This window comes from Triticum urartu, chromosome 2A (assembly GCF_056163025.1).
Source record: "Triticum urartu cultivar PI428250 chromosome 2A, HENAU_Tu73, whole genome shotgun sequence".
NCBI classification, from domain to species: Eukaryota; Viridiplantae; Streptophyta; class Magnoliopsida; order Poales; family Poaceae; genus Triticum; species Triticum urartu.
In genome coordinates, this window is record NC_141874.1 from 722408438 (window position 1) to 722419942 (window position 11505).

Here is an 11505-nt window from a genome sequence, read left to right on the forward strand (position 1 = left end):
CTGGTTGTAATAAATGTCATGAGACATTTCACTATGTATGCCTTGTGGCAAGAGTTATTAAACTTATACTTATTTTATTGTTCTGCAATGATACCATTTTCGCTGTGTTGTCAAGTTGATCCTGGATTGACAAAAATACACAGGAGGGTCTGGAAATAATTTCTGGGTTCTCACAGAAGTGGTATCAGAGCCAACGTCGACCTAGTAACGTGGCCTTAGTTAGAAATGGAAAGCCTTAGAAATTATTTTATAAAATATTATTTTATAAATTTTCTAGTATTTCTCTTCTATTTTCTCTTATTAAATTGTGTACTGATTCTCTTCTTATTCAAATATGTAGATGGTGATATCATCCTCACGCCGGATTGAGCAGTTTGGCAACCTCGGTCTTCAGTTTCGGGACATGCTCACATGCTTAGGCTTCAACAAGGATCCAGAGGTTTCCTTACACTCCTACCGCATGATCGGGGGCGAGGAACGTTTCAAGGTCAACTTGGTGGTGTATCCGAGGATGGAAGAATAGACCAGCAGTTACCGATACACATATGATGGAGAAGACTTCTTTGATGCTGTCATTGGAGTGGTTCATCAGGCGATGCATCGGATAGCCGGACTTCATCAGGATGAGCTGAGGCACACCCCGTTCCGGTACTTCACTTTCCGCATTGGGGACGGAGCGATTCAGCAGAACTTGGGGTACATGGAGGAGGATGATCCCACGATCATTCGTATGGCTTCACTTACCCTTGGACTTGAGCAAAACCTTGCTATGACTACGACTATGCTGGAGGAGAACCGTCAGCGCTTAGAGTATTACCAGGAGCGTGTGGAGATACTTGAGGAGAGATTGGTGGAGGCGAACACTTCCTTAGCCGCTGCCCATGAAGCACGGGAGGCCGCTGAGGCAGTTGCAGAGCAGGGTATCATCTCGACGAACGCTATGCTTGTCGTGGAGAATGGTGACCAACAGGAAATTCCACCAGAGGACCCTAGACCTCCTCCACGCCAGAGGCTTCATCCATGCATCAAGATAACGCGGACGAAGAAGAGCGCTCTAGCGAAGAAGCGTCGCCTGACACATCGCGCCATTGCACCTTCAGCACCGCCTGCACCTCCAGCACCACTGACTCGCGAGCAGCAGCTCGACGACACTGAGGAGGAGACTGAGCCTGAGGAGAGAGTTCCTGCTACGCCAGAGGGGACCGCATCACCACCATCCGGGCTTCGCTTTGCATCAGCACCTACCCACCAGTACGATGGAGATCTCAGCGAGTAGATGGACTATAGGAACCATGAGCGATATCTTTGATGATGCGAGTGAACGTTAGTTATTTTCATGTTTGCTATGTCCATGGTAGACTATACCGATATATGTGGTATAGCTACTATGTTGTCCAGTACTTTCATGCTTGAGTGTTTTAATTGGAGTTTTATCTGGAGTTCAGTTGCTGGTTTTATTTGTTCATTTGTTATCATATTGGGTTTATGGGTTAGATATTTCCCTCTCTTCTATTCTAACACCGGAAGGCCAACAGGATGGATTCTAATCGCGGAGATCGTGGCCATGGAGCACGCAGACGTGGTCGCGGTCGTGGACGTGGACGCGGTCGTGGACCAGGTTTTGGGGAACATGTCTTTGAAGAAAACTTTGAGGAGGGACATGTCCATGATACCGACTCTGACTCTGGAGGAGATGATGTGCCACCACCACCGCCGCCACCCAATATGGCATAGATGATGTTGATGCAAACACAGATACTTCAGCAGCTTGCAGCCAATGTTGCGAATCAGAATCAGGGTCAACCACCACAGTCGGGATTTGCTGAGTTCATGAGGGAAAACCGCCAACTTTTGAGGGATTAGCAGACCCACTTGACGCTGATGATTGGTTGAAGGAAATCAGGAAGACTCTCAACTTGGCCAATTGCACCGTGGAAAATCGTGTCAAGTTTGCGGCACACCGGCTCGAGGGTGTGGCTGCAGATTGGTGGGAGAATTATTGTGAAGCTCATGAGGATGCCCAAACTATCACTTGGAATGAGTTTGCAGAAGCTTTCCACATCACACATATTCCTACAGGCCTCATAGAGCTGAAGAGGGATGAGTTCCGAGCTCTTACTCAAGGAAAGATGACAGTGTCAGAATATCTTAGTCGTTTCACGCAGCTGGCATGTTATGGAAGGGCAGATATTCCAACTGAAGCTGACAAGACTGCCAAGTTTTTGAAGGGGCTGAACCCTGGGTTGAAGGACAGGCTGGTATCTCATGATTTCCTTACCTTTCAAGCACTTGTCAACAAGGCTATACTCCAGGAGAACTCAAGGAGGGAGTTAGAGGAGCACCGCAAGCGTAGAGCACCAGAGAATCACCATGGGGCAGGTAGCTCCCGATAGAAGATTGGTCATCATCCCGGCAATCATGCACAGTATGTCAAGCCATCAAGGCCCAACAACACCTATCAGCCAAATGCATATAAGACTCCACGAGCTGAAGTGGGAGGTAATCATGCTAATACAGCTGGAAAGGCATGCTTCAGTTGTGGGCAAGAGGGTCACTTTGCTGTTGCATGTCCCAACAAGAACACTGGTCCCACTCCAGTGAAGTTCAATTTGGGTTCTGCAGCTAAGACACCCGCAGCTGGACATGGCCGAGGCATTCTCAATACACCAGGGGGTGCACCTCATGCATCAGGACGTGGAAGGGTCAATCATGTCACCATCGAGCAGGCTCAAGAGTCACCAGATGTTGTTCTTGGTATGTTCCCGATCAACTCATATTACGGTTCAGTACTTTTTGATACTGGAGCTTCTCATTCGTTCATTTCAAGGAGTTTTGCTGAAAAACATCATTTTCGAACTGAGGGTTTGAACTTGCAAATGGTAGTGCAATCACCTGGGGGTATTTTAAGGACTAGGCAGAAGTGTCCTAAAGTGGTTATAGTTATAGAAGGGGTAGAGTTCCTAGCAAATCTTATCTTGATAGACTCCAAAGGCTGGGATATCATTTTAGGAATGAATTGGTTAAGGAAACATAAGGCATTTGTAGATTGTGCTAGGACCTCTGTTACATTAACAATCACTGAAGGGGCCACTGTGGAATACCAAGCTAGGATTGCACCTCAACCCGAGGTTGATTGCATGCTGAACAAAGTGAAGGAGTTAACTTTGGAGGATGTTCCAGTGGTGAAGGAATATCCAGATGTCTTTCCGGATGAATTGCCTGGATTGCCACCAGACCGTGAGATTGAGTTTGTCATTGAGTTAATACCGGGCACCTCTCCTATTGCGAAGAGACCTTATAAGATGACAGCGAATGAATTAGCCGAGTTGAAGAAGCAAATTTAGGAGTTAGGAGAGAAGGGTTACATTAGGCCGAGCACATCACCATGGGGCGCACCTGTGCTATTTGTGAAAAAGAAAGATGGTAGCATGCGCATGTGTGTGGATTACCGAGTGCTGAATGCAGCAACTATTAAGAATAAGTATCCCCTGCCAAGGATTAATGACTTGTTCGAACAGTTGAAGGGAGCACGTGTGTTTTCCAAAATAGATCTCCGATCGGGATACCACCAGTTGAAGATTCGCCCGCAAGATGTTCCAAAGACCGCCTTTGTTACTCGATATGGTCTCTATGAGTTTTTGGTAATGTCTTTTGGACTCACGAATGCACAGCTTACTTCATGTATCTCATGAACAGCGTATTCATGGATTGCTTGGATAAGTTTGTTGTAGTGTTCATTGACGATGTTTTGATCTATTCCCGGAGTGAAGAAGAGCACGAGAAACACCTTCGAGTGGTTTTGGAGAGGCTAAGGGCTCATCAACTCTATGCCAAGTTTAGTAAGTGTGAATTCTGGTTAAAACAAGTGGACGTTCTAGAACATGTCATCTCAGCCGAAGGAGTTGCCATGGATCCAGCAAAAGTGGAATCAGTACTCAGTTGGAAGCAACCCAAGAATGTGTCAGAAATACGCAGTTTCCTTGGACTAGCCGGGTATTATCGTCGGTTCATTGAAGATTTTTCCCGAATAGCTAGACCTATGACTCAGTTGTTAAAGAAGGATAAAAAATATGAGTGGTCAGAAGCTTGTGAAGCGAGTTTCCAAGAACTCAAGAGGAGGTTGACAACTGGTCCAGTATTGGTATTGCCAGATATTCAGCAAGATTTTGAGGTTTATTGCGATGCTTCTCAACAGGGTTTGCGATGTGTGCTTATGCAACAAGGAAAGGTTGTAGCTTATTCATCGAGACAGCTACGCCCTCATGAGGTTAACTATCCCACACATGATTTAGAATTAGCCGCCGTAGTGCATGCCTTGAAAACTTGGAGGCACTACCTTATCGGAAATAGGTGTGAGATATACTCGGATCATAAGAGTTTGAAATACATTTTCACACAACCGGATTTGAATCTTAGACAAAGAAGGTGGCTAGATTTGATCAAGGACTATAATTTGAACATTAACTACCATCCTGGTAAAGCCAATGTCGTAGCTGATGCACTGAGCAGGAAGGTTTATGTCAACAATGTGATGATTCAGAAGGAAGCGCCAGAACTTTATGAGGAAATTCGAAAGATGAATCTGTATGTGAGCCTTGCTGAAAATGGTGAAATGTTAGAGGTCAAGTTTACTCTCCAAGATCAAGTGCGAGAAGCGCAAAAAGATGACAAGGGCATTGAAGAGATTCAAGAGAAAATCAAATTGGGTGAAGCACCCGACTATAGAGAGGATGAGAGTGGAAGCATATGGTTTCGAGACCGTTTGTTCGTGCCAGACCAAAAGGATACCAAGGACACGATCATGAAGGAAGCTCATGAGTCAGCATACTCAATACACCCTGGAAGTACAAAGATGTATAATGATCTTCGGGGTAGTTTTTGGTGGTCGAGTATGAAGCGAGAAATCGCTGAGTATGTTTCACAGTGTGACGTATGTCGAAGGGTCAAGGCGGAGCATCAGAAACCCGCAGGACTACTACAACCACTTAAGGTTCCAGTGTGGAAATGGGAAGAAATTGGAATGGACTTTATCACAGGCCTTCCAAGGACATCTTCTGGATTTGATTCTATTTGGGTCATAGTGGACAAATTGACCAAGTCAGCTCATTTCATTCCAGTAAAGACTACCTATGGTGGAGAGAAGCTCGCAGAATTGTATATGGAAAGAATCATTTGTGCACATGGAGTTCCTAAGAGGATAGTGTCAGATCGAGGTACTCAGTTTACCTCACGCTTTTGGAAGAAAATACATGAAGTTCTGGGAACTCAGTTGGATTTCAGTACAGCGTATCACCCACAGACTGATGGACAAACGGAACGGGTAAACCAAATTCTTGAAGACATGCTTCGAGCTTGTGCTTTGACTTATCAACGTGGTTGGGATAAGAGTCTTCCTTATGCTAAGTTTTCTTATAACAACAGTTATCAAGCAAGTATAAAGATGGCTCCTTTTGAGGCTTTATATGGACAAAAGTGTCGTACACCTCTTAACTGGCATGAAGTAGGTGAAAACCAAGTGTTTGGACCTGACACGTTGGAAGAGGCGGACAAGCAAGTGAAAATGATTCAAGAAAGGTTGAAGGCAGCCCAGTCTAGACAGAAGGCTTATTCGGATAAACGTCGTCATGACATATCATTCAAGATAGGAGATGATGTGTACCTGAAGGTATCTCCACTACGTGGAATGCATCGATTTGGAATCGAGGGTAAGCTAGCGCCCCGCTACATTGGTCCGTTTGGGATTACCGCTCGACGTGGAGAGGTAGCCTATCAGTTGGCACTCCCAGAGAAGTTGTCAAATGTGCACAATGTTTTCCATGTGTCACAGTTGAAGAAGTGTTTTAAGAAACCCGAGGAAGAGGTGCAGAAGACTTCACTTGACAACATAGAAGTCAAAGATGACCTGACAAGTGAAGAGTATCCTATCAAGATTCTTGATGAGCAGTTGCGTACAACTAGAAGAAAGGTGATCAAACTTTGCAAGGTGCAGTGGAGCAATCACACTAAGAAGGAAGCAACTTGGGAGCGAGAAGACGACCTCAGGGAGGAGTTCCCAAATCTTTTCCCTTAGCTCTGAATCTCGGGGTCGAGATTCCTTGTAAGGGGCGTAGAGTTGTAACATCCTGATTTTTTTTTCGAGAGTTCATTTTTTTAAGCCAAGGGATGTTGCAACGTAATCTTTAATTATATATTTTGGAGATTGCTCAAATTAATACCAAGTTGTTTGGAATTAATTTAGCACATGTCAGGTGGAAAATATTTTCCGTAATATCCTGAGTCGATTTATTCGTTCGTAATATTTCATTTAAGTTTTTTTTGTTACTTTGATTTCTTGGATTCTTGAAGACTTTTTAGTTGTCTTTGTTTCGGTTCCTCTTGTAGCAATCCTAGTAAAAGAAATCAATATTATATTATATTGATTTTCTTTTCTTCTCTCTTCTTTAGTTTCTCTTTCTTTTATTGGTCCTTGAACAATACGCGCATCCTAGCCTAGCCGTTGTTGGCATATTGCACGTATGCACCAAAATTGGTCACACACATTCACGTATGCACTGGGCCATCTCTTCTCTTTGTTTTTTTTGTGTCCAGCCACCAAAGAGACTTGGCCCAAGGCCAAACCAGCAGGCCAGCGGCCCAGCCGAGTGAGCGAGCGAGCGGACGGCTCGGCTCTTCTCCTTCCTCCCGCATGCGTGCACGTACATGTTACAGAGAAGAAACCTCCATGGTTGCCTCTTCTTTTCCCTTCAAATCCCATTAATCCCTTCACCGTTTCCATTCGTCATCAACACAAGATTTACTCCCCACTCAACGACGAGTCCGTTCAGTCTAATGGCTCCACTCATGATGCGCTTAATCTCATGCAAGTAACTGACGAAGTTATTGGCCCAACAATGGCATTCACCTCCTGATCTCTCTCCTCCGGCTACCATTCAGCAGACCCTTCGTGTCATGACATGCGCCAGGAGCACCTCTATAAAAGCCCCATCATCCCATCCTCCAATTCCTTTCCAATCACTCGTAATCCACCCCGCAATACAGCCCCATCTCTACTGTTCTTCGACTACCGTCGCCTAAGGTGAGCATCCTAGTCCAATTCCTCCCACCAACAGAATCCCCTTGCCAAAGCCTACCTCCTAGACATCATTTCCCAATCGTTGGCAATCATTGGCCGCGCGCACAATGGAGCCGTGCCGCTGCTCTATTCGGGACTAACGTCGATGTCACCCGCCGATCGTCCGTGATGTCCATCCGTGTCCCGGTGCCTTCTCGTCACTAGGAGCATCACTCACCACCATCTCTTCATCACCGGAGTTCGGACGACGACGACGATGCGCACCGGTGCTCGCTCGCTCAACACCACCGGTTCCATCTCCAACGACTACTCGGTGACCCAAAACCAATGCTAAACCCATAGGCTGTTTCGATGATGCTAGGAACGAGTTAATTGTTTTGTTTGAATAGATGTTTAATTGTGTTATTTTTTTATTAAGTGTGTATGATGTTTTATATAAGTAATCATGCAAAATTGTTTATGTCTTATTGTCATGTCCGTAGCATGCTTAGGGTTTGTCCTAAATATTGTTGAGTGATTCTAGGATATATTAGAATTGGTCATAGAATTTCTAGAACTAGTTGTAAAATTATTATTTTTTATGCATGTTAGTGAAGTGCGATAATTTTTATTTGTTCATAGACATAGTATATGCATGCGTACTTTCTAGATAATATTGTCATGCGTAGCAATATTTATGTTCCAGTTTAGTTTCGGAACGATTGTAGAATTATTGTTTAAATTAGTTTGATTGAGTCTAGGTGGTGTTGTGAGTTATATCATGTGCATGATTTTTGTTACAAGAGTTGATCATGCTATGACTAGATTATTGTTGATCCATTTGCTTCAAATGTATCTAGATTATTTTAATTATATGCTACATGATTTGAGTCTATTATGTTTTACCATTTCTTTAGGATCGTGCTATTGTTTGATGTTTTGTAACTTAACGAGTTTGTTTAGGAAGTAGCTTGGTTGACTTTTAAGACGCTTGTTGTTAAATTCTATAGTTGATGTTTTAACCATTATAAATATTTAGATTTTATCTAAATATTGATTTGTGGGTAAATTTGTATTGCCATGCTATGTTGAGTCGTGTCGTTCAAATGCATAGGATAGTTATTGTTTTGTGTTTGTGTCACGTCAGTCATTATTTTATCTTTTCTTTATAGTTAGCTGAAGTATTTGTATTGGGCACTATTAAAGTTCAGTTAGCGTATTGCTATTTAGAACGTCAGATTTGGTGGCCGAGTTTTACTTAGTCCGGATAAACCTATACCCAACCAATCCATTCAATCCCTCTACTCATCATCAATCGATCTACCTCCTTCGAAATCTCCATATCCATCCACATCTTTCTACCAATCCTTCCTATTTTGTTATTTCATTGGACGTTATTGGATTTTATTGCTTGTTATTTATTGTGCTTCGCCGTTACTACGAGTAGGAGGCGACGGTACGGGAGAGGAGCACTATGAGGAAGAAGGAAACGGGGAACTCGACAACGAAGGCATGCCTCCTTCTTTGATCATACTTATCCTATGGTTTGCAAAATTGCATTGAGTTTTATTGTTGCTATGTGCATGCTATTTTAATTCTCGTAGCTAGCATGCCAATTGACACATTACCCTGATCCGCTTGTCGCCTATTTACTTGACACCTGAGTAGAAGTATATAATTCCGGTAGAGTAGAAATGCTTAGCCATGCTTATCACCCTATAGGTGCCTTGTTGAATGACCTCCGAGTCATTGACAGTTGAAACTTAATGCTGAGCTAGGCCAGTTGGCCCTTGTTGACCTTCTCTATCCTCTTCTACTCTAGGTGAAACTTACCATCTGAATACTGGTGCGGGCGACAGCTGAATCAAGGATTGAAGGAGCGATTGGCTGCCCTTCACAAGTTGAAGGGGCCAATCAGTCGTCCGTGCCGCATAAGGCCTAATAAGTCTTGGATTTGAAGATTGTGATAACAGTACAGCCACATGCTATATGGGCACTGGCTTGGTCAAGTAAGCTAGTTAGCCTTAGGTGTCGATGTCGCCGTACCGCAGATGGGATAGCTGCCTTGCGAGGAGTATCCTCGGCACAGATGGGGGGACCGGTTTGAGGACGTACTCTCGGTTCCGTGCTCCAGACCCGGTGGGCATGTCACATCTTTAGGGGATCTAGTCCAAAGACCTCGTCACAATCCCCCTGCCGGTACACCAAATGGAGTACTATACCAGCGGCCACTGGTGGCAACAAGTCGGGATTGTCTCGTGTGGGTAAAGTGTACAACCTCTGCAGAGTGTAAAACTATTTGAATAGCCGTGTCCACGGTCATGGACGACACATGAATATTTCTTGACATACAGGACCTGTCTTGCTTATTCCCTCTTTGCGCCTATTCTTGAAACCTATGAAGGACGTGGGTTCATCGAGGATCCTCACTTGATGAAAGTTGTTCTGAAGATAAACATGTTTTCATCTAAAAATGCTTTTATCCAACTGCTTTATTTGTTAAACAAAATTAGCTTTACGCAAATGAGCCATACAGCCTTCCTTTGAAGCCACATGTAGTTATTAGGTCCTTCCCCGTGGGAGGCATGTTGAGTACGTAATGTACTCATGGCAATACTTTTGTTGAACAACAGAGATCTATGAAGACGAGGGCGTCGACTACGACTGTTATGATGATCCTGAGGAGTGAGGACACGTTGACTACATCGACTGCCTGTGGCTGAGATGGAGTTGCTACGTATTTATATATTCCGTTGTGTTTCTGGTTGTAATAAATGTCATGAGACATTTCACTATGTATGCCTTGTGGCAAGAGTTATTAAACTTATACTTATTTTATTGTTCTGCAATGATACCATTTTCGATGTGTTGTCAAGTTGATCCTGGATTGGCAAATATACACAGGAGGGTCTGGAATAATTTCCGGGTTCTCACATGTATGTTTTGGTGATCAACTTGCGGGTTCCATGACCTTGGGAATCTATGCATAGGGGTTGGCACACGTTTTCGTCTTAACTCTCTGGTAGAAACTTTGGGGCACTCTTTGAGGTTCTATGTGTTGGTTGAATAGATGAATCTGAGATTGTGTTATGCATATCGTATAATCATACCCACAGATACTTGAGGTGACATTGGAGTATCTAGGTGACATTAGGGTTTTGGTTGATTTGTGTCTTAAGGTGTTATTCTAGTACGAACTCTAGGGCTGTTTGTGACACTTATAGGAATAGCCCAACGGATTGATTGGAAAGAATAACTTTGAGGTGGTTTCGTACCCTACCATAATCTCTTCGTTTGTTCTCCGCTATTAGTGGCTTTGGAGTGACTCTTTGTTGCATGTTGAGGTATAGTTATGTGATCCAATTATGTTATTATTGTTGAGAGAACTTGCACTAGTGAAAGTATGAACCCTAGGCCGTGTTTCAACGCATTGCAATACCATTTGTGCTCACTTTTATCATTAGTTACCTTGCTGTTTTTATATTTTCAGATTACAAAAACCTTTATCTACCATCCATATACCACTTGTATCACCATCTCTTCGCCGAACTAGTGCACCTATACAATTTACCATTGTATTGGCTGTGTTGGGGACACAAGAGACTCTTTGTTATTTGGTTGCAGGGTTGCTTGAGAGAGACCATCTTCATCCTACGCCTCCTACGGATTGATAAACCTTTGGTCATCCACTTGAGGGAAATTTGCTACTGTCCTACAAACCTCTGCACTTGGAGGCCCAACAACGTCTACAAGAATAAGGTTGTGTAGTAGACATCAAGAACCTAAGGGGTCGCACGCTTAATGGAAGGAACATGTGAGGTCGGATCTGGCTCCATGAGTTAGGTGTGATCCTACTCGGACTCGGATCCAGGTCGAACAGACATTGGGCTTTAGGGTCCGTGCGAGGCCCAAGTGTTGAGCCCATGACGGATGCCTATATAAAGTGGAGGTGCGGCACACTCATTTGATTGATCGCATCGGTGCTATCACTAGGTTTTTCATGTGTTGCGAATAACCATCTCCACTCGCCGCCGACTGTGTGATCGGACCTACAGTCCACCGCACCGTGCTCCTCCTACACGCGCGGATACCGTTAGAGGTGGTGCACTAGCGCCGCTTCGACGAACTAGTCCGCGGGATCCGACGACCGGCTGTACGAGGGAGATCGAACGAGGAGGAGACGAACCACACGGACGCGTTGCCCCAACTCTTCTTCCGCTACACGGCACTGCACATCTAGTGGTAACGATCCGTGGTCTATCTCCTGTAGCATGTTCTTGGTTGTTCTATGATGACCCACAAGTATAGGGGATCTATCGTAGTCCTTTCGATAAGTAAGAGTGTCGAACCCAACGAGGAGCAGAAGGAAATGATAAGCGGTTTCCAGCAAGGTATTCTATGCAAGTACTGAAATAAGTGGTAACAGATAGTTTTGTGATAGGATAATTTGTAAC

The 11505-nt window shown here is 44.2% G+C and overlaps 1 pseudogene; it reads left to right on the forward strand.

The window, feature by feature from the left end:
- Window positions 1–1564: 1564 nt before the first annotated feature.
- LOC147987171 (uncharacterized) lies at window positions 1565–9740 on the forward strand (annotated as a pseudogene).
- Window positions 9741–11505: the final 1765 nt, after the last annotated feature.